Below are 26,215 nucleotides of genomic sequence, written 5' to 3' on the forward strand. Positions count from 1 at the left end.
GCACTGAGGACAGGGACCAAAGCATATATTTCCTATGATCTCAGAGTTTCTTAGAACCATGATAGCGTTTTGCGCTCTCCTTCCCCTCAGTCTCAGCAAACATGGTACTGGATTCACCAGCTGTCCCTTCCAGCCCAGCACAACCAGATCGAGGAGCAGCACTTGTGGCATGTGCCTGGGAAGTCCCAAGGCCCTTATCTCCACTGGACCATTTCCCAAAACTCAGCAATAGAAACTCGGCTCTTCTCCATCTCTATTATGTCGATCCATTGGTAAAGCCACCTACAGAGTCTGTTATTCTAGAAGCTGTTCTGTGTTCAACCAGTCTTTCCCAAACCAAGTTCAGCAGAATCTCAAAATCGACCTAGCTTTCACACTCCTGAAATTTTCTCACTCAGAAAAGTCCCCATTTAGCTTAAATGCACGCTCTTGACCTTACCAAATACCTAGAGCAGACTCTACCTGGTGACCAGGACTCCCCGAACCCAAATCCAATCCAGATCTCAGATCTGCCCCGAAGTCTAAAACAGATCCCCAAAGTACAGAATGCATTAGAGTTATCAAGGGGGCTACTTGTAGAAAAGCAGATTCCTGGACCTAAAATCTGCAGAGATTTTAATCTATAAGATTTTGAATGGGTCCTAGGAATCTGTTTCTATGAAACCCCTCAGATATATTCTGTTTCTGATGATGCAAGGACCATACTTTCAGAAATGTAGATGCAGTGAGGTCAGATATCAAGTGACATATTAAGATGCCCTGAGAAAAAGGTTACTTTGTGTCAAAACAAAGTCACTCAGAAGAGCTTTATAACAGGTTGGCCTTTGCCACTTGAAGGCATTCTCTGGATTTTGATACTTGCTCCTTTCTTTACTTACAGCTCTTTGAATCTCCTTCCTCATGGACTGTTGGCCTTGGTTTGGGACTTTTGAGCTATGACTCGTGCCTTCTGTGATATGTTGTTAGCTTTGCTTCTTAATGTCAGTTTCTGTCCTTACATTGTGCTAGAAAATCATCCAACGTTCCAGGTCACTGAGGTGTTTGGTGGAAATCATTCTAATATCTAGTTCTATTTCTCTTTCAGGCATAATCGACACAGTATTTATCAACCCCCTTGTGTTAGAAGAAGCCATGAAATTAATTCTGGCTAATAAAATAGGAGCAGAAGTGACATAGGTGGGACCATCCAGTCTACCTTTCCTTTTGCCACTTCTTCTTGGCAACATGTGCCCAGCAGGTGCAGCTTTAAGCGTGTGGAGCCTTAATCTGCCAGAGTCCTTCAGTGACGGTGTGGAATAGTTTTTGCTGATTCTCATGGAGCATGTAGTATAAGTAAGAAATAAACTGGTGTTGGGTTAATCCACTGAGATTTGGGGGTGGTTTGCTATCACAGAAAAACCACGTCTATTCTGACTGCTATGAAGTCGAATTGTACTTGAATGAAGTTTTCCCAAGGCCACCACTATCCTTGCTTATTTAGTTGATAGCTGCTGACTGACTGCCTTGGAGAATTCAGTCCATATTGAGGCTGGCAAATGTAAGAAGGTTTCCTCCCTCCCTCCCTCCCTCCTTTCCTTCCTTCCTTCCTTCCTTCCTTCCTTCCTTCCTTCCTTCCTTCGTCCATGGACCGATGCTCTTTTGTCCGTGGGCCGCTGAACCAAACCAGCCAGGTCATAAGTGTTTTTATTTATCAATAATGGTTGATGGCACCTAATAAAATGTATTTAAGTAAACATATCTTTAGTTTGACACAGAAATGTTCAGGGGGATCTCTTCCTGACCAATTAGACTGTTAGCTTTTTGAATCTGACTAGCAAAGAACTGATGAATGATTGAGCATTTATCTTTTAATATATTTCAAACATCCAGACTTGAGATCAAACACCCATCATTTGCACTAACTTTAATCTGGACAGAATTTTTTACATGTCTTCTGGATGTTTGCTCTTGGGAAGGCACATTGACTTAATGTATCTTGTTCAGAAGAACATTACAATCTGTCCTGATAAAATGACCAAGTCACATATTTTAAAATTTAACTTCTCTGGAGGTGTCATGGAAGTTGGGGGCAGTCACAGCCCTGAAGAGGTTTTTAAGTTTGAGTTTTGTGTATTTGTATTCTGTGTGCCCTCTTTAAAATTTTTCGTTGTTCATACAAAGCAGGTTAGGTTGTTTAGACTGTCCTTGTTTTACCTTTGAAAAGTTTAAATTGTGCAGATGGGATTATGGCCTCTGCACGGATTCTGCTGGAGTGATTGTATCTGATTCTTGGCCTAGAACAAGATGCAAACTGGCAATTTTCTTGTTTTCTACACTCCCTCCCCTGTCTCTTCCCCCCAATTCCAAATGATTAGTTGCTTTTGAAAGTGTTTTGTTTTGTTTTGTTTTTGTGCCTAGTTGTATGCACTCCTATTCTGGCTGCCTTGCTTGGCTCTGTCCAGTTCAGTTTAGCACTGTTTACTTTCTTACAGAACCATCTTGGGAGATTGGTATTTTAATTAAGAACATACTGATTAAAAATTTTTTTTTTCTTTATTGATTTTAGAGAGAAAGGAAGGGAGAGGGAGAAGGAGAGAGAAACAATGATGAGAAGGAACATCAATTGGCCACCTCTTGCATGCCTCCCACTGGGGATTTGGCCCACAGCCTGGGCATGTGCCCTGACCAGGAATTGAACCAGCGACCTCTTGGTGCAAGGGTCGATGCTCAACCACTGAGCCACACTGGGCGGGCAAGAACATAATGATTTTAGATACTAGAAAATGTCATTTGACTCAAAATGTCTCTCTATTCAAAACTTTCTCAATAGATTTCTCACTGAGCCCTAATCTCTCTCTAAAAATGATGGTAATCTATTTTGAGCATATTTACATTGTTGAATGTAATTTTTCTTATGGCAATCAACACATTTCATTCACCCTGACTAAAATATTCTCCTCACTATCATTTGCTAGTTTTTTTCCTTTTCCAAATTTTAGTTCATTTATACCTCCAAGAAAATATTTGGTACAATAAGGCATGTTCAAAATAAAAAGAGGGTAATTAATTTTGAATACAATCATTATTAATCACTTTTATTACTGATTATTAAGACAACTTGGGGTAACTGTAATTATTTATTCATTTATTATCTGTTTAATCCTTACCTGAGAGTATTTTTATTGATTTCAGAGGGAGAGGAAGGAGGAGGAGGAATAGGGAAAGAGAGAAACATCAATCGGTTGCCTCCTGTATGTACCCCGACTAGGGATCGAACCCCAAACCTAGGTATGTGCCCTGACTGGGAATTGAACTTGTAACCTTTTGGTGTACAAGACAATGCCTCAACTGAGCCACACTGGTCAGGGCTGTAATTATTTATTAAGCTCCTGATCTGTGATTTATCAGGGTTGCCTTTCATAAATACCCCTTCCTTTTCATTATTTCAAAAGGGATAATTCTGCCCGGCTGGTGTGGCTCAGTGGTTGAGTATAGACCCATGCACCAGGAGGTAGCCAGTTCGATTCCCAGTCAGGACACATGCCCAGGTTGTGGGCCCCATCCCCAGTGAGGGGCATGCAGGAGGCAGCCAATCAATGTTCTCTCTAATCAATGTTTCTATCCCTCTCCTCCTCTCCCTTCCACTCTCTCTCTAATCAATAAAGAAAAAAAATTTTTTAAAGGGATAATTCTAACTTCAATATAAAAAGGGAGAAAAAAGCATCAATGATCAAGTAATTGATCAAATAAGGAGGAAAAAAAGTTTATATTGTCTTGGTTTGGGTTCACCAACCCAGAAGAGCCTGAGGTAGGATTCAAGTTTAAGTGGTTTATTTAGGGAGATAATCCTAGAAAATGCTGGTAGGAAGTGAAGAAGTGAGACAGAGAAGGGAAGGAAGCCAACATATGGTGAGTTATCAGGCCATTTTCTCTGTGGGCAACTGGGGAACTCTGAGCGTGTGGAACATTTTCCAGAATTATCCCACCCAGGGGTGCAATTGGAGTATTTATCCCTCAGCTTGGTTGCTGCTCCTGGGATAATGGATTCTCTGGCACTTGCCAGTGCCCTGCATAGCTTACCATTGCTAGGCAAACAAAGAAACACAACAGTGGTGTAAGCCGCCAAAGGCTGTACAGGTGGATACAAAGGCATATAGAAGGGTCTGTCAGCACGTGCTACTTATATCAAAAGATAATCTGTCTCATGAGTAATCAAATAAATGCAAAGTAAAACAATGAAATAGACTTCCGGTCAAGATGGCCTTGTAGGTAAATGCAGTATCATCTCCTCCCACAACCACATCAACCATCATTCAGAACCACCTGAAATCGAGCTGAATGGAAGTCCTACAACTACGAAATTAAAGCAGCCACATTGAGACTGACCATCACAGTTGACCACAGGTAACTGAAACTGTGAAAAGGGAAACCATGGACAAGGGGCGAGTATACTTAGATCACAGCTCCTGACAACTGTTTCTCCTACAATGTTTCTTAAGACTGTTAGGTGATGTATCAGTGAAAATTCTGCTGTGTGTGATGGCTGAGATTATGCTGCCCACATTTCTTCTAGGATTTTTCTGCTTTCACGTTTCACATTTCAGTCTTTTATCCATTTGGAGTTTATTCTAGTGTGTGGTGTAAGTTGGTGGTCTAGTTTTATTTTTTTGCTTGTAGCTGTCCAATTTTCCCAACATCATTTATTAAAGAGACTGTCTTTACTCCAAACAAACAAACAAAAAATAAACAAAAAACAAGGAAATATTTTGACATATTAGAGAAGCTTTTTATTTTTTTCCTTTTCTTTTCTTTACAGAAGGGAGGATATTGGAAAACATATACTACTGGTGAGGTAAATGTTAGTACAATCTTTCTGTAAGGGCCATTTAGGGTATGAATCAAAAGCCTTAAAAATGTGCTTTTCTTCGTTCCAGGAACTGCTTCTAAGAATGTTTTCTGAGAGGATAATTAGATTAGTATGCCATGTTCATTGAATCATTGGTCATAAATGTGAATCTCTCATCCATCTATCCAATCCATCCCTCCAATGGGATACAATGTAGCCATTTGAATTGATGAAGCAGATATGATTACCTGGAAATATTTTCATAATATACTGATAAATGTTCAAATCAGACACTCCTATTTTGTTAAAATATGTTTGGGTGTGTTCTGTGCATATAAAAAATCCTGGATGGATGAAAACCAAAATGTTAAAAAAATGGCTGTTGCTGATTGGTAAGAATACAAGTTCAAACTTTTAAAAAATATATTTTTGTAATTTCACAGTTACTTATAATGGTACTATGATACCTCTTGGTGCATAGGTCGACACTCAACCATTGAGCTACACCAGCTGGGCTATTATTTTTAGCTGTCAGGTTTTCTCCAAATTATTTAAGTCTTTGCTATGTTGTGCCTTTGTGTTGGAATTATGAATAATATCTCTAATGTGAAAATTATTTGGGGTAATTATTTTGATTAAGATAGTGTTTATAGTTAGCATTGTTTATTAAATAAATGTATGCTAAAGACCAACTTTCGTTGTCCAAAAATAATATCTGAGTTACCCACTCAAAATTGCACCTTGTATCCTCTCAGGACTGCTATTTACCAGAGTCTCTAAACCAGTGGTTCTCAACCTGTGGGTCGCGACCCCTTTGGGGGTCGAACGATCCTTTCACAGGGGTCGCCTAAGACATAACAAAATTACAGTTATGAAGTAGCAGCAAAAATAATTTTATGGTTGGGGATCACCACGACATGCGGAACTGTATTAAAGAGTCGTGGCATTAGGAGGGTTGAGAACCACTGCATCTAAACCATAAAGAGTGAGAGGTGAAGTATTATTGTTATGGAAACAGAAAACAAATAAAGCAGTGTGACGGAAGCCAGCGCTGCTTCTCTGTTCCTCTTCTTTTCTCCAGCACCCTTGGCACTGGAAAGTAATTGCGCAATCTTCCTGTGCTAGAAGAAAACTTAGAATCTGGGTCACAGACCGCAGGGTAAGGGAAGTGGGCCTAGGAAGGGCCGTGTAAGAGAACTGAGATTTATCAAAAACCTTCCATGTGGGGAATAGTGGTGACTGAGACCCAGCCCTTAAGGAACTGATCATTTAGACAAGTAATCAGAAAATTATGATATATCTGTGATAAGCAGTATCATGCCTTCTACCTATGAATCCCATGGTTTAAAGTAGAACTTACTTTTGTTTCTCCTAAGTGTACTTTGCTCAAGCTTCAAAAGAGTCTCATTCTAGCAAGTTAAAAACAGTCTTTTTTGGTTAATCCTCACCTGAGGATATTTTTTCCACTGATTTTTAGAGAGAGCGAAAGGAAGGGAAGGAGAGAGAGGGAGAGAGAGAGAAAGACATCCATGTGGGAGGGACAAATCAATTGGTTGCCTCCTGCACACCCCCTGACCAGGTCCGGGGATCGAACTACAAACCAGGTTAGGACCAATACTGACCAATGAGCCACGCCAGCCAGAGCAAAAGAGTCATTTTTAAATCTATACAATTCATGAATTTTTGTACGTTTTAAGCATTTACCTTTTTCAGACTAAAGTTAATCTTTTTATATTTTTAAATATGAAAATAAACAATAGCTGTTGTTTGTAATCCTAAAGGGTGCTAATTGGGCCTCACCAACTAGATATAAAATCTTAAGATTGATTTTTTTTTTCCTTTGGAAGCTATTGTCCTTGGTGATAAATGAAACTGACCGTGATGTTCAGTGGTCAGCCCCAGGCTAAGTATCGCAGGTCCAAGTCCCACAATATTTCAGATTTAGATCAAGGACTAGAAACTTCTGATGCTTAGCTTTTTACTTTGAAAGAGAATCAGGAGGGAACATCCTCCCACTTAAGGAGCTTTTTGCTCTTTCTTGACAATGAGATCCAATTACTAGTTAATATGTCTTCTTTACTTTTAATCATGGAGACCACTTAGCTATTTGAGCCTTCTATTATTTCATTTTTATAATAGCATATGTTTTTTGTTTAGCTTCATTCTTTCTCATAGGTCTTTGGTTTGAAATAGCTCAAGAAGGGTATGTCATATCTTACAGTGATCTAATTTAGAATTACCCATTCATTTCTCACAGTAAGTTTTAGCATAATATGTTAATCAAAGTTTTCTCATTTATTTCCTCTCCTTGTCTCTCTGTTTTCACATGACTTCTTTTTTCTCTTTCTATCACAAAGAGCCAAACAAAAGTCCCATAAAGACCACATTATTTAGACTAATTAAAATAATAAAAATATTAGGACAATATGGTATTTATTTCTAGGCTTTCTGTATTAAAAATAATACCTCAGGTTTATGTTGCAACTGTTGCAGATATTTATCTTCCTATTATTCTCAGAGGAAAGAAACATTTATTACAATCCCAATGGCATACATGAAGAATGAAAGATTTGTCCAGAGTTTCAAAGTTAGTGAATAGCAGAGGTGAGACAAAGTCTCTGGTTTCTTGATTCTTATCCTCTATGGTATTCTTTGTAGTAAAATTTTGTTGCTGTTGTAAGAATATGATTTTATAACATAATAGACATTTAAAAGAAACATTGGTTATAACATTGGTTATGGATTAGGTTTTATTTTTTCAGAAACTTTGTATAGGTTTTTTGTAACAATTTCAAATGGATTTTCGCTTTATTTTTGTTTGTTTAGAGAATTGTAGGTGGCATGAAATTCTATGTGGTGTTAGGCTGTAGCATCAAGACTGGCCCATCTTGGCAGATACAGTCAAATCTTGGTTCTCGAACATCTCCCATCTCGACCAGTTCGGTTCTCGACCAAATTGTTCATGGAAATAATGTCTCAGTTGTCGAACAAAACTTCAGTTCTCAACCTGACAATCCTTTCATGCTGATACCTGTATGATCAGTCACTTGACTCTCAGGCAACAAAGGAGAGAATGCATGAGTGTGAGTCAATTTCTGCTAAACCTAATGTTAACATCTCAGGACACTGTGCCCGTGAATAGTTTTGTATATTGCTTTTGTTGCTGCTTGTTATTGTTAAATACGTATAGTAAGACACCATGGGTCCCGAGGTGAGTGACAGCAGCAGAGTGAAAAGGAAAGCCGTGAGAACCACAATAGAACTTAAAAAAGAAATAATAGCAAAGAATGATAGAACTGTTCATGGGTCTAACTGTACATTTCATTTCATTTTGTTAAAGTTTCATTTATATTTCATGTCCTTTTTTTCAAATAGGTTATATTTTATTTTTTAATTATATATGGTGATTAAAATTTTTAATACTTTATTAATATTTTTAAAATGTCATGTTCTTTTTGTTTTTAAAGCGTTTATAGATTAAGCAGTACATTCGACACGTACTGTATATAAGCAAGATTAAACCCGGCCGGTGTGGCTCAGTGGATTGAGTGTTGTCCCATGAACTAATAGGTCCCAGTTTGATTCCCAGTCAGGGCACATGTCTAGGTTGTGGGCTTGATCCCCAGTAGTGGGCGTGCAGGAGGCAACCAACCAATCAATGTTTCTCTCCCAGAGATGTTTCTATCTCTCTCTCCCTTCCTCACTCTCTAAAAAGTCAATAAAAACATATTTTAAAAAAGAAAGAAAGAAAGAAAGGCTAAAACAGGGAATCACTTGGGGGTCTGAAATGGATTAATCCAATTATTTCTGATGGGAAAAAGTGATTTGGTTTTCCAATAAATCGCTCCTTGAACAGCCTTCTGGAATAAATTAAGTTTGAGAATCAAGGTTCCACAGTATGTCAATTACCTGTGGAATTTTGTTCATTATACTTCTTTTTAGGTCATTGAAATATTCACACAGAGCAAATAAAAGCTTGTATGTATCTTCCCAGGAGTTTATTATGTTTTAAAAACAAGGGGTTATATGGAAAATTTGAACATAGCATATCATGGGGCATTCACATTATATTTGAAGTATGGAAAAATGGTTTACCGGAGCTGTCTGTGGGAATTATGGAAGTTTGACTGCAAAACAGCACAAGGGAATTTCTTGAGATGATGGAAATATTATATATTTTGATTGGGGTGAGGGTACATGTGGAATATAAGTTTCTCAAAAATTATTAGCCTTTATACAGAAAATGGTACATATTGCTGTATGAAAATTATAACTCAAATTTATTTGAAAAGTAAAATACTCATATCTTTATTATGATTCATGCACTAAAGTTATTTTTTACAAGATAACTCTTTCATAGAGGATCCAAATTAGTCTCAATGTGGTGCTCAGCAGTAAAATAGAAAATGCTTTTAGGGGTTAATGAAAAGTAGGTCACGGATATTGGGGGGAACCGTTCTAGCAGTTGCTACGAAGTGATTCTCAGTCAAGCATAGATTAGCATGCTGACTCTGGATTTAGGCTGTCAGAATTTGAATGTAGTCACCATCTGCTGGCTGGGTGACCTTGGGAGGGTTACTTAATTTCTTGGTGCATCAATATTTTCATGTATAAAATAGGGATAACAATGGTATCCATGTTGCAGTGTGTGCAAAGATTAAATGATACAGCATATGTAAAGAGCCTAAAATGAGGAAAAGGCTTCATGACTATTAGCTTTTATTTCTGGTCTCACACCTTATAGGAAAATGGAGATACAGAAGATAAACACAGGCAGAAGCCATTCTATGTAAATATACATCTGGTTTTCCCCTGGTTTTTGTGTTTCCTTCATAATGTACATTAGGCTCTCATGAAAGAAATACTGTTTTCCATTTCTAGAAGGATGGAGATTGGGTATATTGAGCTGAACTTGAGAGACTGAACTAAGAGAAAGCATAAGGCTGAGTTTTTAAAAATTTATTTATTTTTAATCCTCACCCAAGGATATTTTTCTATTAATCTTCAGATACAGTGGTAAGGAGAGAGAGGGAGAGAGAGGGAGAGAGAGAGAAACATCGACGTGAGAGAGACCCATCAACTGGTTGCCTCCCACATGACCTGGCCAGGGCTGGGAATGAACTGCAACCGAGGTACATGCCCTTGGCTGGAATCGAACCTGAAACTCATTGATCCACAGGCTGATGCTCTACCGCTGAGCCAAACCGGCCAGGGCACAGGGCTGAGTTTTTGTTTGTTTGTTTGTTTGTTTGATTCCTCACCTGAGGACATTTTTTTGGATATTTTGTTCAGATAGAGTAGGAGGGAGGGAGGGAGGGAGAGCGAGAGAGAGAAACATCGACATGAAAGGGACACATCGAGTGGCTGCTTCCCGCATGACCCAACCAGAGCCGGGGACAAACTGCAACTGAGGTACATGCCCCTAGCGGGAACCAAACCCCGGTCTCTTGGGACCGCAGGCCGATGCTCTAACTGCTGAGCCAAACCGGCCAGGGCAAGGCTGAGTTTTATAACATTCTCAATTTGTCCCAATGGTTTGGAGAAGATGATGAATTTTATGGTAGGCAGCTGCTCTCCAACCATTTGCCCTTCTGTCTTCACCATAGCAGGTGAGTCTAGACCATACCAGACAGAGGTAAAAATAAAACCCTGCCAAATGGTACCTCATGCTCACATTAAAATCACAAATCAAGCATCTGTGAATAATCTTGCATTCTGGTTTCAGATTCCAGCATTGTATTTAACCTCAAACTATCCAATCTTTAATATCCATGAACGTAATCTGTTGAGATGGTGTGTATTTGAGGATAGTTTTGCTGCTCCTAAGTTTAAAAATGTGTCTGAGGAATGGAATTTTGCTCTGCTTCACTTATTTGCTTTTTATTTAAGCATTTACAAATTCCATTTATATTCTTTTTTTTCCCCGTTTTTTTTGTTGTTGTTGTTGTTCAGAGAGAGTGGGAGGGAGAGAGAGGAAGAGAAAGAGAGAGAAACATCGACGTGAAAGGGACACATCGAGTGGTTGCCACCCGCACGACCCAACCAGGGCCGGGGACAAACTGCAACCGAGGTACATGACCTTAGTGGGAACCGAACCCAGGTCTCTCTGGACCGCAGGCCGACACTCTAACTGCTGAGCCAAACCAGCCAGGGCACATTTATATTCTTGAAGGGAAAGTGAGTGAGTAGATTATAAAAATTTTCTGTGGAAAAAAAGGATAATAAGTAAAAATATTCTGGACGATTCATTTATTAAAAAATACTTTGCTGGTAGCTCAGGTTGTGTGTGTGTGTGTGTGTGTGTGTTAGACATTTTATGGAGCTAATTGGTAGATTTTTAAAACTTTGAGATATGCAAACTAACTGATTTTTTTTTTGCTTTGAAAAATCTGGCTGACTCTTCAGTTTTTGAAGTCTTAAAATGAATGCATAATTACCTTTTAAGCTATTGTGCACATTAGTTTGCAAAGGAGAATAGGCAGGGAACAATTTTGCTTAGATGGAATGAACTTTCACAGTTGAGTCCTTTTTTGGGTATGTGCTTCCTGAATCGCTAAGATGGCTGTATTCCCAGGGTGACGTGGAAAAACAGCGGATGTTGCGACACATTACTCATGAGAATGGAAATGTAAGTCTGAGTATAAAATTGAAGACATCTGTAGGAACAATGAAAACATGTGAGTTAACGTCTAGTGCTCCAAATCAAGTGAAGCACCCAGGTCTTTCTTGGCAAACTGTATCAGATATCTATATATATAGATATAGCTATCCTTATATATATATTCTTATATACATCATCTATATCTATATCTGTCCTTAGTTAAGTGATAATGTGCAGGAGAAGTCCTGAGCTAGTCCAGATTAACCAACCATGAGAAACTGATTAAGATTTTCCTGTTTTGTCACTTATTTCAGAATAGATTTTTCACATTAAAATATCTAGTTGGTTGATTGTTTCAAGCAACGTGTGTAATTTTAAATTCCTCCTGATTGTGGTATGATTCAAATGATTGGAATATTATCAGTAGGAAAAACACTGAACAGAATAACTAAATATTTAGGGAAACAGTTTATTTTACTATGAAAAAAAGAAAAAGAAAGAAAGAAACAGTATGTAGAGGTTGCTGGATAGTTAGCAAAATAACTTTGACCCATAATTAGGAAATTTTATTGGTAATTCTAGTTTGCTAGTAATGTTCCTGAAAAAATCATATCAACTCCCTGGACGTCTGCGCTTCTTGAAATGAATGGGGAGAGGGTTGGACTTTATGTTCTCAAGTTCTACAATTCTGCCTTGTCTAAACTTAGATGAAAATTGCAAGATATTTATGTGTAGAGAGGGAGGATGATGACACTCTTTAAACTACATGACTTTAGTGTAGTTTCCCAAACTTTTCCTTAATAAATTATGTGATACTTATGAGGGATAAAAATATAAAGGGTTAAACAATAATTATATCATTATATAAACTACAAAGTAAAGATGGTGACCTGAATATATATAAAGATGGTGACTTGAATATATATGTGTGTGTGTGTGTGTGTGTATAAGTTCAATCCCTCCTGAACTTTCACTTAAACTACACATAGAGGAATTTTTGATGAAGGGCATAAACTTACAATGACAAGGAGAATATGACTGTCTCCTCAAACTGAAGAGTGAAAACCTACCTATGAATCACACATAACCAACCCTTCATAGTTGATCTCTTCTTTTTATGTCCAGGCTTAGTTTGTATTTTGTTTCACATGCCGGGGGGAATCCACAGCAACAGCATTTTAGAAGCTGAAAAGCAAACGCGTGAGTGGGAACTGACTTCCTGAACCTGAGAAAGCCAAATCCTAAACTGATACTGGGAAAAGATGAGAACCAATTGCATTTATACCACACAATACTGAAAAGCCTCAAAATTGGTGACATCAGGGGTGGTGGACAGGTGTCAGGAGCTAAACCAAAGGGGACTGATTAAAAGCTAATGAGGACTGGAAGAAGCATTCAGATCCTGAGGTCCCCATTACTACCACAGGCAGAACTGTGAACACTTGTTCTTTGGAGGTGAAAACACAGAGTCTCTGAACTGGAGAAAACTAAACACAATTGATTGAGAGTGAAGACACCATACCTGCAAGAAGGGATTGATTAAATAAATGTATGCATTGATTGCTGAAACACCCTAGCTGTCTTCTCCCACTCAACTCCCCAAATACTGACACCAATCCTCACCCTGCTGGCAGGAGCATTAAAAGATACATCTCTGGGGAATTCAACTAATGAAGGAGGAAAAACCTATAGATCAGAAGTTTCCCCACAGAAGGTCCAGCCACATCACCATAAAAGCCTCCCCACCTCCTTATAGAGAAGCTTCACCCATATGCTCAGAACTTCCAATCAGCTTTCCCCTCTCACCAGACAACCAAGGATTACCAGATATATAATGAAAGTATCTAACACAAAAGCTTGAAAGTAAACAAATGAAAAAGCATCTTGGAGGAAATGGCAGCTTTGCAGAGTAAAGACAATTTTAAGAAAATGCTCATTATCCTCTAAGAATTAGATACAGTGTCTATTAAATCAGAATAGAAACCTATAAAAAGGCAACAATAAGAGAAAACAAAACAGCTCTTCAGGATTTAAAACATGACGACATAAGTGAAAACTCAACAGAAATGTAAGATAAAGTTGAGGCATTATCCCAGAAAGTACACCAAAAAACAAAAAACAAACAAACAAAAATAAAAAGAGACAGAGACAAAGAGGAAGAGAAGAGAAGAATGAGAAAAATAACCAAGGGTAGAGTTCCAAGATCTGAATTGAAGAAGTATCAGTAAGAGAGGAAATGGAGGGGAGGAATTTTCAACAAGATGACTCAAGAACATTTCTCAGAACTGAAATACATGAGCTTTCCAAATTGAAAGGGCATAATGAATTCTCAGCACAATGGATTGAAAAAGACTCACACTAAGGAACAACACTGGACGCTAGAAGACATTAGAGAAATGACTTCAAAATTCTGAAGGACTTGATTTCTAAAGTAGAATTTTATATTCAGTCAAACTAAGTGTCAAGGCAAAACATTTTTGTACTGAAAACATTTATCTCCCCAAAATAATTTCTTAGAAAGTTATGTTACACCAAAACAAATAAATGAAGCAAGAGGAAGGCATGTATAGGATACAAAAAAAAAGATACACAACTCGGGAAGATGAAGGGACTCCCCACAATGATGGTGAAGGGAGTTCCCAGGATGACCACTGTACATCAAACTTAAAGTCCAGGTTGGAGCAATGTGACTCAGAGGCATATTGTCATTTCTACCTAAAAATAGCTGAGCGAGCCTTGTCTTATCCTTATCTGTACTTGGCTTTCTTAGGTCATGTGCAGATGAAGTTTCATCTCTTCTCTCCCTCTTGGGTCAGGTGAGGACACTCATTTCTCTCCACTGATGTTTTGCTTAGACCTGTTCTTGAGAACTGGAGGTTAGCCAAGCTGAGGCTAGAAATACCAAATACAGACAATATTCCTAACTGATGTCCAGTACCTGGCCCATAGTCTGCCAATGTCTCAGTTATGGTAAAACAAACTGGCTTATGACCCAGAGTCATGCTGTAAGCATCCATCTATAAACTCCTCTATTCCATGTAACATTATTTTTGTACAATTGATCCATGTATACATATAACTGTGGTTAATTTATTTTCATAGCCATATAGTATGCTATTGCTTGACCATAACTATAACTATGACTATTGACTATTAATCTGCTCTTTTATTGTTTGCACTTTTAGGTTTACTTGTTTGTTGTTACAAACAATGCTTCTATGAATATATGTATATATATATATATTTTTTATCCTCACCCGAGGCAATTTTTACATTTTATCTTCAGATAGAGCAGGAGGGAGAGGAGGAGGAAGAGAGAGAGAGAATCATCCATGTGAGAGAGACACATTGACTAGTTGCCACCTGCACAACCCCAACTGGGGCTGGGGACAAACCTCAACCGAAGTACGTGCCCTTAGGGAACCCGACCCGGGACTCTGGTCCACCGTCTGATGCTCTAACCACTGAACCAAACTGGCCAGGGCTTCTATGAATATTTTTGCACATGTCCCCCAATGAACATGTAAAAGAATTTCCTCTTTGGTATTTACTTAGAGGGGGATTGCTGGATTATGGCATTTGTGTATAAATTAATGGTTATTTCCAAAATTTCCCTAGTGATTATTACCAAAAGTTTCTGCTGTTCTACATTCTCACCAATACTTGGTCTTACCAGACTTATTAAAGTGTGCTAATCAAAAGTATGTAAAATGTTTTCTCATTATGATTTTCATTTTCATTTAAATGTGACCGGTGAAGCTGAACCTCTTTTAATGTTTATTAGCCATTCTGGTTTCCTGTTTTATGACTTACCTATTCATAGCTTTTGCTCATTTTTCAACTTGAGTATTCATCTTTTTTCCCTAGATTTGAGGAAGTAATTTGTGTATTCTGAATAATAATCCTTTGTTGATTATAGATGTTGTAAACATCTGAGCCCAGAGTGTGGCCTACCTCTTCACTTTTATTATAGTGTCTTGCTTTTGGTAAACCTTAAAAAATAAAATATAACAAACACAAACAGAATATACACAATTTAAAGGTATAGTTTAATCAACTTTTACAAATAAATATACTTACTGTATACAAATAGGTGTATTTTGATGCATTTTAAAAATGTGTTTGAATTCACAAATCTTTTTCATAAGGTTTTTGATTTTGTGATTTGTTTAAGAAATCCTTCTGAATCCCAATGTCATAAACACATTCTCTTATTTTTCTTCTAAATATTTTAAAGTTTTACCTTTCTGCATTTCATGAACTTGAAATCTTTTTATGTGTATATAGTTTAAAGTAGTGATCCAGTTTTTTTTTTTTTTTTTATATGGATAACTGTATGTTTAGGTACTATTAATTGACTACTGTTACCCTCTAATCTTCAAATCCAGCACTTGTATACATTGATATCCATAAGTATGTAAGTCTAATTCCTAGGCACCCAATGTGTTCCACAAGTCTCTGTTGAACTCTGCACCATACCCACTATCTTCATTGTTGTAACTTTATCATAAAATTTAATACTGGGTGGAATAAAATGTGCTCCATGTTTTGTACCATAAGATCCCAGTTGGGCACTGAAGTATGAAAGCACTCAAATGATTATGCAAACTCAGATTAGCGAGGGAAACTGCACCAGACCTGTGGTCACAGGGTTTGGCCCCAGTTCTGCCTCATCTGGGTATGTGGCTTTTTGGGCAGGTCACACTTCTGTCTGGGCTTCAGCTCTTTCAACTTAAAAAATGTAAATTTGACTGGCTCCACAAGGTCCTTTCCAATTTAGAAAATCCTGACTCCATCAGGCTCATTTTGCCATATTTCCAAGAACTCATTCCTGTGCCCAATAAGAGGCAGTGTGTTGTGAAATTCACAACTAGAAATGAATGTGTCCAAACCATGATTTTTTTGTTCTTGTGTTTGAGGACTAAAATGAATTATCAAAAATATTTTTCCTTGTAAACTTTTCTCAGATCTTGTCAACTATCTAAGCTCAGAAGAGAAACGACTACCATTGATTTCTCATAAATTTCTCATCTGTTTTGTTCATACTTCCTAAAACTTGGTTTACATAGAGATTTTAGTTGGTCTCATTGGGACTGTAAAAATACCTCTTCCTCTTTCAGAATGGATTACTCTGAGTAGTAATATAAATGAAAATCAGCATGTAATTTTAGTTTGGTCAGCTTGAACTAGAACCACCAGAAGAATGTTCCTGCCCTTCTAAAGCAAATTAGTTCTGTATCAACATGCTATAATGAGTGTGCCTTATTTTATGAACTATTTTTATTAATTTACATTTATGAAATAAATACTTAGTTGGAGGGTAGATGTAATTAATTATTCACAGCACAGAACACTTACAAAATTTTAAATGAGGATTCTGTGTACTTCTTTAAAATATTATTTCCTAGAAAATATTTTTGGAAGTATGGCAAGACAGGTATAAAGTCAGCATTGTCTGAGTTAGAAGGTCATTTTTTGGAGCCAGTCAAATCTGCATGTTTTAAGATGAGAAAGCTAAGGTCCAGACAGAAGAAGAGTAACTTGCCCCAAAATTCAAAGTGGACCCCCTTTTGCTCCAGGAAACTCTTCTAGATGAACTGAGATTTATCTATGTGCTTTCCTAATATTATTAAATTATAATGTTAAACATACACTTAAGGGCAAATCCAGGTTTTCTGGAATGTAAAATTGTTCAATTTGGGGTGGGGGGGGACTCTTTTTTTTTTAAACAAAGGACATAAAATCACAAATATAAAAATAAGTATAAAAGGGAATATTTACTTAGAATAGAAAAAGATATCAACAAATTAGTTAAGATTTAGAGATTCCAGCCCATTTCTTCTGAGATCTCTCTCGGCAATTTACCAGAAACACAGAGTAATGTTTCCGAGCTTAGGCTGCCTTCCCTTCCCCACTGAGAGCACTTTCCACAAGTCCTGGGAACAGCCAGTATTTGTGGCTTCGTAGCTTCATGGCAAATCGACTGTTGCAAACATCATTCACATTATTTCACTAATGTCAAGCAGTACAATACAAAAAATAAAGTCCTCTCTATATTTTTTTTATGTCACAACAAGACTGAAAGCACATTTGTTATCATATGTAGTGGAACACATGGCCTTGAGCTAAAAATAAGGAGAAGGAGAAACGATACCTTTTATTTTTGTCTGTTACATGCTAGACTCTCATTTTTAGATGAGGAAACAGAGGCTCATAGAAGTAAAGCAAGCTGTTCAAGGAGATGTCGCTATTTGCATTCTATCACTCTAGCCTCCCACTGATGATTCCAAAAATGACTCTGTTCAAATGCTCTAGACGGCACAGTGCAGAAGACGCAAAATGACAAACTAGGCCGTTTCCTGGTGGTGCAGCTCAGAAGCACAAAACATTTCCCCAAAGAAACCAGGCTCACATCCCTTTGGAAGTTTTCTTAACAAAAATAATAAACCACACAGCCGGTTGGAGGTAGAGTTTGGGTTACTTCCCAATATTTTCATTTTAAATACTTCATATAACAGCAGCCTGCTATGTACCAGTGTGCACTGATTCCAATATATTGCTTCTGAGCTTGTGATTTTATCTCTTTTTATCAGTTAGTAGAATATAGTAACATATTTAGAACTTATGATTTCTAGAATATGGCAAATTGAATTGATCTGAACAAGCCACTACAATACCTGTGTGATGAAAAATGCTTAATTTTAAAAGAAGATTGTACCTTGTACACCTGCTAGATATGTTAAGTGCCCCAGAGCGTGCTGTCTGAATGAGAGAACTAGTGTTGGCCCTGTCCCTGCTACTAACTGCTTTTCTGAAACTTGATGACTTCTCTCCCTTAGATGCAGACTGTGCTCTGGCCAGTTTTCTCAGTGGTTAGAGCGTCGGCCTGCGGTCCAGAGAGACCCGGATTTGGTTACCGCTAAGGGCACATACCTCGGTTGCAGTTTGTCCGTGGCCCTGGTTGGTCGTGCGGGTGGCAGCCACTCGATGTGTCCCTTTCTTTCTTTCTTTTTTTTAATCCTCACCCAAGGACATTTTTGCATTTTTTGTTCAGACAGAGCGGGAGGGAGAGAGAGGAAGAGAGAGAGAGAGAGAAACATCGATGTGAAGGGACACATCGAGTGGTTGCCACCCGCACGACCAACCAGGCACAACCAACCAGGGCTGGGGACAAACTGCAACTGAGGTACGTGCCCTTAGAGGGAACCGAACCCCGGTCTCTCTGTACCGCAGGCCGACGCTCTAACCACTGAGCCAAACCGGCCAGGGCTCGATGTGTCCCTTTCACATTGATGTTTCTCTCTCTCTCCCTCCCTTCCTCCCACTCTATCTGAACAAAAAATGGAAAAATGTCCTTGGGTGAGGATAAAAAAAAAAAACAACAACCCTAAAAAAAAATAGATGCAGACTGCAAAATTCTTAACTTCTTTCATTGTAGGGTCTTTGAACTCTGAAACAACCTATGATTTAAATTTTTTTTTTACATAGAACTGATATATAAGAATGTTTATCTCAGCATTACTCATAGGGATTGGGTAGGGATGGAGGATGGGGGTGGGGGTAGAAGTAACCTAGGGAACCTACTGGGAGAATGTCTAAGTAATTTGCATTGCGTTATTACCATGGGATATTACTCAACTATTACAAGCACCAAACTGGATGCATATATTGCAGTGCATATAGATCTTAAAAAATAGTAGACAGTAGATAGTGAAAAAGGTAGGAAAAATTACTTCTATAGAATACTAGTTATGTTAAATATTTTTAACATAAAATAACAGTAACGCATTTTACAAAGTTAAGTAGATTTTCAAATACATCGGGTGCCACATTTGGGGTGGTATTTGGCATGGAGATGAAGAAAGGGTGTGGCAATGGAAAGAAGGGGTTTGCATGGACCATTGATTCTGGGGTGCTAAAAAATAAAAGATTCAATTAACTCAATCCTGTGCACACACAAAATTCTGGAATAGTCACTTGCTCAAGAAAGAATATGTGCTTGTAATGGTCAACATCCAAAATATTGACTGAGAATAGTGTAAAACACATAAAGTATAAACCTTATGTAAATTCAAAATTACTGATAAAATAAGGAGAGGTGAATTTAAGGAAACAATTGGAAATTATATATTAGAATCAGGTCCTTGATTCACATGTGATAATAATGAAAGGTTAAGTGTTGGACACTCACCAGCTTCATTGTTTCTGTGGTTTTTCCTTCTTTCAGCCAGGTTATTTTTGGCTCTATGTTCTCTGGCTTGCTTCTGCAGCCAGTGCTGGGCTTCCTCTTCCTTTGACTGCCATCTTGGCATGCACATTATTGACATTTCTTTTAAAGAAGTAAATTTGTTTTGGCCACACACAATGTAATCTCTCTCTCTCTCTTTCTCTCTCTCTCTCTCTCTCACACACACACACAGCTACTTCTAAAATATTGAATAAAGCCAACCCTACAATCAGTGGCTTAGGAGTGAAATTTAATACAAGGGTAAAAGAGATGGTATAAACATGACAATGTGAACAAAAATGTTCCAGAAAGTTCCAAGATGTTATTTGTTCCATTAAAAAAAAAAAAAAAAAGATGACTAGAACCAAAAATTTTTCTTATTCATTATCATAGTCTCCATTCCCATAGCCTGAATCTAAGTACTCAAATTATATTACTAAATATGGTAGGTTTGAAACGTTATCTAGAAAAAAGCTTCATAAATTTCATTATCAGGTGGGGATTAGGTTTTAAGACTTCTGTAACTTTTTCTGTGACCACAACTTAATGATTTTTCTCCTTTGGCCGTGTGTTTTTGCTTTGGTATTTAAAGACTTCACAGGATAAGCAAATTGCAATATAGAGAGGTTCCAGATAATGTTTGTTGCTTAGAATGAAAAGAATTTGAAATATATCATTGTTATTTAACTAATCTGTCATTAACAGGGAATGAGGAAGTTCAGGTTAACGAACTTCCTAGATACCTCACACTTTTATTTTTAAAGGTCAAATATCATTACAATGCTATGACATTAATAACATTACTATTATTAATTCTTTACATTAAATTTTCACTTCTTGGCTTCATTTCACAGGATGTATTGGTTATCTATCTACAGGTGTGGAGGTGTTCATCATGAAGGGTGGCAGGTGGTCATGCTCTTTGTGTGGCGGTGGCAAGGGCAGCAGAGTGGTGGCAAAGCAAATTGGCCCCGAAGCTAGGGTGCCTGGGTCTTGTTTCTGCCAAGTATCAATTTAATGGATGTGAGCACAATCTCTGTGTACTTTATTTATTTATTTTTTTATCCTTACCCGAGGACATTTTTCCATTTTTTGTTCAGATTGAGTGGGAGGGAGAGAGAGGGAAAGAGGGAGAGAGAGAGAAAGAGAGAGAGAGAGAGAGAGAGAGAGAGAGAGAGAGAGAGAGAGAGAGAGAAACATCGACGTGAAAGGGATACATCGAGTGGCTGCCACCCGCACGACCCAACCAGGGCCGGGGACAAACTGCCACTGAGGTACGTGCCCTTAGTGGGAACTGAACCTGAGTCTCTCTGGACTGCAGGCCGACACTCTAACTGTTGAGCCAAACCAGCCAGGGCATCTCTCTGTGTATTTTAAAGGGTTATTATAAGGATTAAGTGAGGTAATATTGTAGAACACTTTGAACAGTGCCTGTCACATAATAAGCACTATTTCTGTGTTTGTTCAATAAAAATAAAAACACTTCAGAAAATGTTATTGAGGAGAAATGTGAACATGTGAATAGTAACTCATTAGAATTACATCTAAAATTAAGTTGTGTTTGAAGATCTTTTTTATGAATTATTCAGGTGATCTTTAGTTCTTGGGTGAGGAGACATCTAACTTGCTCAGAAATGGTCCTTTTTCTCCCTCTTCCAATCACCAATTATGTTTTGAATAATTGAGTTCAACTGCTAGGTGTTCCCTAGTTATTCTGTAAACATATTCTGCATTGCGTATTGCAGTTCTTCACTTTTTCCTCCCCAGATATACAACTGAGTACATCCAGTAGCAATCATTCTGGGACAGCATAGTGTATGTTGGGCTCAGGAAGAGGAATGGATGTCATGGTAGATGATGACTAGACACTCTCCTTTGTGCTCCGCTCCTTATTGCTAACTGCCGAGAACTGCCACAATTCTCTGCTAGTTTCTGGACAAGCAAAGTTTCTTAAAAGTTTTTTTTTAAAACCAAACTCGTGTCTTTTCTACATAAAAGTAGGTGCATCATTCCAATTATGATGTATAAAAGGAGGCAAAGCTGTTAAAAACTCGTATAAGTCATCACTAGATTGTCTCTCCTCTTTTCCCTTCCACTCTCTGCCTTAAAAATGCCCATCAATGGTCCCAGTCCAGCTCCTGGGAGACAGGAGCAGTGATGCCTGGGGGTGTTCCTAGGGCCCACCCTTTCGGGGATGCACCTCTGGAGCTCGGTGGTTGCTGGCCTCTGTGTGTCCACACAGCTCCCGGCTGTCTGGCCAGTGCCACACACCGGGTGGGTGTGGAAGCAGCACGCACCTTGAAGTGCATTAATCGCAACCGGACCCTGTGTGCGCAACCTCTTGGTCACCCGCGATCAGCTGGCTGTGCTCTCCGTCCTGCCTTTGCCCGCCGGACGCTACTGGTCGAGCTGACTCACTCAGCCTCAGCACCTGCCTGGAGGAGGTGTGCGCCGAGTCTTGGAGCATCTGCCCAGCCTGTGCCTGCTGGACCTCAGCCACAACCTGCTGACTGATCTCAGCCCTTTGGCTTTCTCGAGCTGCAACGCCTGCATCTCGGCCCCCAGCCCCTGGTGGAACTGATCCTCAACCACATTGTGCCCTGTGCAGATGAGCCGCAGAACCAGCGCTTCGAGGGTTTGGTGGCAGCTGCCCCGCGAGCTGGCCAGGTGCTGAGCGGGCTCTGCAGCCCGGAGCTGACCAGCAACCACTTTATCTATCGCGTGATGTACTGGCCCAACCTCCTGGTTTCAGGCACCTGGACCTGCGCAACAACTCACTGGTGACCTAAGTGTCCTTCCACAACCTGACACCCCTAGAGAGCCTCCACCTGAAGGACAGTGACCTCAAGGTCCTTCACAACGGCATCCTGGCAGAGTTGCAAGACCTGCCCCAAGTCAGGGACTTCCTGAACGACAATCCCTGTGTCTGCGACTGCCACATGGGGGGCACGGTGGCCTGGCTCAAGAAGACAGAGGTAGTGCAGGGCAAATCCAGGGTCACCTGTGCATTCCAGAAAAAATGAGCATGGGGCCCTCCTGGAACTCAATAGCTCTGACCCAGACTGTGACCCTATCCTCCCCACATCCCTGAAGACTTCTTATGTCTTCCTAGGTATTGTTTTAGCCCTGATAGGTGCCATTGTCCTTCTGGTTTTATATTTGAACCATAAGGGGAAAGAAAGTGGATGCATGACATCATTGATGCCTACAGGGGTCACATGGAAAGGTATCATTACGGATATGAAATCAATGCAGACCCCAGCTTAACAAACCTGAGTTCTAATTTGTATGTCTGAGAAACATTCGAGAACAGAACATGGACAACTGTGCATGAGATGTAGACTTAATTAAGCTTTATCCTGTCCTTGGCTTGTCCACCTCCACCCTGCTCCGTAGACACCACTGGCTTTGACTGAAAGCAGTGAAGGGAATTTGCTCCCTTGTCATGGACAGTGTCTTGGTGTGGTCTGTTCCATGTAAGATGATGAACAATTGCATAGTCTTTTACCTTCTTACTTTTCTTGGAACTCAACACGTGTGGAGACATTTTTCAAATTTTAGCATGAACATGGACTCCGGCCATCTCTCTTAGTACAGTTCAAGTTGTAACAAGTGTACCAACACAGATAACATTCAACAAAAGCTGGCTCAACTTTTTCGAGAAAAATACTCTATTCATAAGTATCAGTTTTATCTTCATGTACCTAAATTGTGAAAAAAATGATTGCATTCCATAAATTGCCTGCAGACCTTAGCAAGCTCTTCAAAATAATTCTGTAGTACCCAGGACACTTCCTTCCAAGAGCATGCTTACATTCTACTTCTCTGTGCATTACAAAAAATAACTTGCAGCTTCAGACAACTTCTTTGACAAAGTAAATTACTTTATTCATTGCAGTTTATATGGAGCTATATGGGACTTCTTTTATAAAGTTCATTGAGATCCAAGAGGCTAAATTGTTTTAAAAAATCAATATTCTTTAAAAAAAATTTTTATTGATTTTTGGAGAGAGAGGAAAGAAGAGGGAGAGAGAGATAGAAACATCAATTGGCCGCCTCCTGCATGCCCCCGACTGGGGATCAAGCCCACAACCTGGGCATGTGCCCTTACTGGGAATTGAACTGGTGACCTCCTGCTGCATGGGTTGACTCTCAACCACTGAGCCACACTGGCTGGGCTCAATAAAGATTATTTAAAAAATTTTTATAATGCCCAACAACCAGAAAACAAACAAACAAACAAACAAACAAACAAACAAACCATTCTTTTGGAATTATGCTTGGCTTTGTAGTGAATGGAAAAAGTGACAATCTTGAAAGTGGTCAAGAAGATCTTAATTTTAAGGCTCAGTCATAAAATTTTACAATTGGAAGGGTCCATAAAGATTATTTATTTAAATTTCTTGATTTTGATATGAGCAAACTGAGACCAGAAAAATTCAAGTGACCTGACAAAAATCACAAAGCCAGAATTTGACATTTTAAATGCTGATGAGGCTATAATTTTTTGGGGGGGGCCGTAATATTTACAACGGGCCCTGAGATATATTGTAAGTTGTACCATTTTGGTTTATTCCAGTTGCAAGTGATTAAAAAATTAAAACCCCCAAAACCTAGCCTGATAATTTAAGGAAAGGAGAAAATCCTGCTTATTTGAAAGGTGGTGGCAGCAGGTTCAGATTCTATATCTTCTCAGATTCAAGTTCAGTAGGAAAGAGACAGGGGTTCCAAATACAGGCTCATGTCATCCTATTGGCTCTGACTGGGACTGTGTGCCAACTACAGAGCAATCACGAAGGCCAGGAGAAAGGTTATTGACTGGCTTAGGCTTGGGCCACATGCAGTGAGAATCAGCACACATATGATCTGAAAAAAGTTAAATACAAACTGAAAAAAGTTAAACACAAAATGGTGATGGAAGGAGACTTGTCTTTGAGTGGTAAACACACAATACAATGTACAGATGATGTGTTGTGGAATTGTGTACCTGAAACCTATCTAATTTTGTTATCCAGTGTCACCTCAATAACTTCAATAAAAATAAAAAAGAGTTAAATACATATGCGTTGTCTATTATTTTCTTTCTTTCTTCTTTTTTAATCCTCACCTGAGGATATTTTTCAATTTATCTTCAGATAGAGTGGGAGGAAGGGAGAAAGAGAGAGAGAGAGAGAGAAACATTGATGTGAGAGAGAGACATCGATTGGTTGCCACCTGAACACCCCAACTAGGGCCAGGGACAAACTGCAACCAAGGTACATGCCCTTGGTCTCGAACCTGGGACTCTTTGGTCCATGAGCCGACGCTCTAATCTCTGAGCCAAACCAGCCAGTGCTTGTCTATTATTTTCTAACAAAAAATTATAGAGCACTTACTCTTCCAGGTTGTTCCAAGAACTTTGCAATATTAACCCATTTAATCATCTTAACAACCCAACGAGATAGCTGCTATTACTATCCCATTTTATAAATGAGGAAACCAAGTCACAGAGAGGGTAAGTGATATACCCAAGATTGCACAGTTTGTAATCTGTGGAGTCACAATTCCCATCTGAGGCAATCTCACTCCAAAATACCTACTTTTCAATTGCAGGCACCAAGTAATTTAAATGTCTCTTTATCAGTATAGCTATCTTACTATTACAGTTTACTAAGCTGAGACTATGATTTTTCTTTCATCTTGTCATGAAGAGGCTGCTTACCAGAAAGGGTCATTGGTTTACAGAAAGGGGCTCACAGGGCCTGAGCAAGGAGCAGATCCAACTGAGTGGAGGTAACAGCTGGTTCTCAGTGTCTTGGGCTTCCTTCATAAAGAGACTTTTGGGCTCTTGTAGAATATGTTGTAGTGTTCCCTTGCTCACTACTTATGCTAATTCTGGGAACTGAGGAGATTTGCCAATAAGTTTCTTGGAGATGAATGACTTTTTAAATGTCAAATGCAACATCGAGCCGTTAAGTTGTGCTGTTTAAAATGTCAGGAAAAACCATTATTTTTGCAGACGGAGCTTCAGTGTGGTCTGATTTCAAGTTTGTGAAATGACTCCTGTCTTTGAGAAGAATCCTTATTTTGAAATGTTGCTGTTGTTTTGTCCAGAGAAGAGTGGTCCAAGTGGCAGTTCTGGCCTCCAGCCCCAACCTAACACAGGCGAATAGCTGAACTCTTCCAAGATGCTTCCACCCCTACCACCTAGTCTTCCCAGCAACGCTGCGGACAGCTAACCATCGTCCTGCCCTCTTCTCGTCTTCCTCCTTCCTCTTCCTTCAATAGCAGAGCTCTGGGTGGTGTTTCCTCCAGAATCCATTTCCTGTTACATTATTTTAAACTAATTTTCTGCAGAGCGTAACAAGGAAGAATAGATTAGAACTTATTCCGCAAGAGAATATCATATTTGAGGGATTTGGAGAGAAGCAGCCTTTAGGCAAGTACTGAATAATGACCAGTCCCAGTGGAGAGGTAGAGCCTTGAAGCTTTGGGTCTATTTCTCCAACCTGTCTTTTTCTTTTCTTTTCTTTTCTTTTCTTTTCTTTTCTTTTCTTTTCTTTTCTTTTCTTTTCTTTTCTTT

General features: G+C 38.9%; 1 pseudogene; it reads left to right on the plus strand.

Moving 5' to 3' along the window:
* The first annotated feature begins 8,024 nt into the window (after window positions 1-8,024).
* On the plus strand, window positions 8,025-22,949 carry LOC118632744 (annotated as a pseudogene).
* Window positions 22,950-26,215: the final 3,266 nt, after the last annotated feature.

Source organism: Molossus molossus, unplaced genomic scaffold, assembly GCF_014108415.1.
Source record: "Molossus molossus isolate mMolMol1 unplaced genomic scaffold, mMolMol1.p scaffold_m16_p_17, whole genome shotgun sequence".
Classification (NCBI taxonomy): Eukaryota; Metazoa; Chordata; class Mammalia; order Chiroptera; family Molossidae; genus Molossus; species Molossus molossus.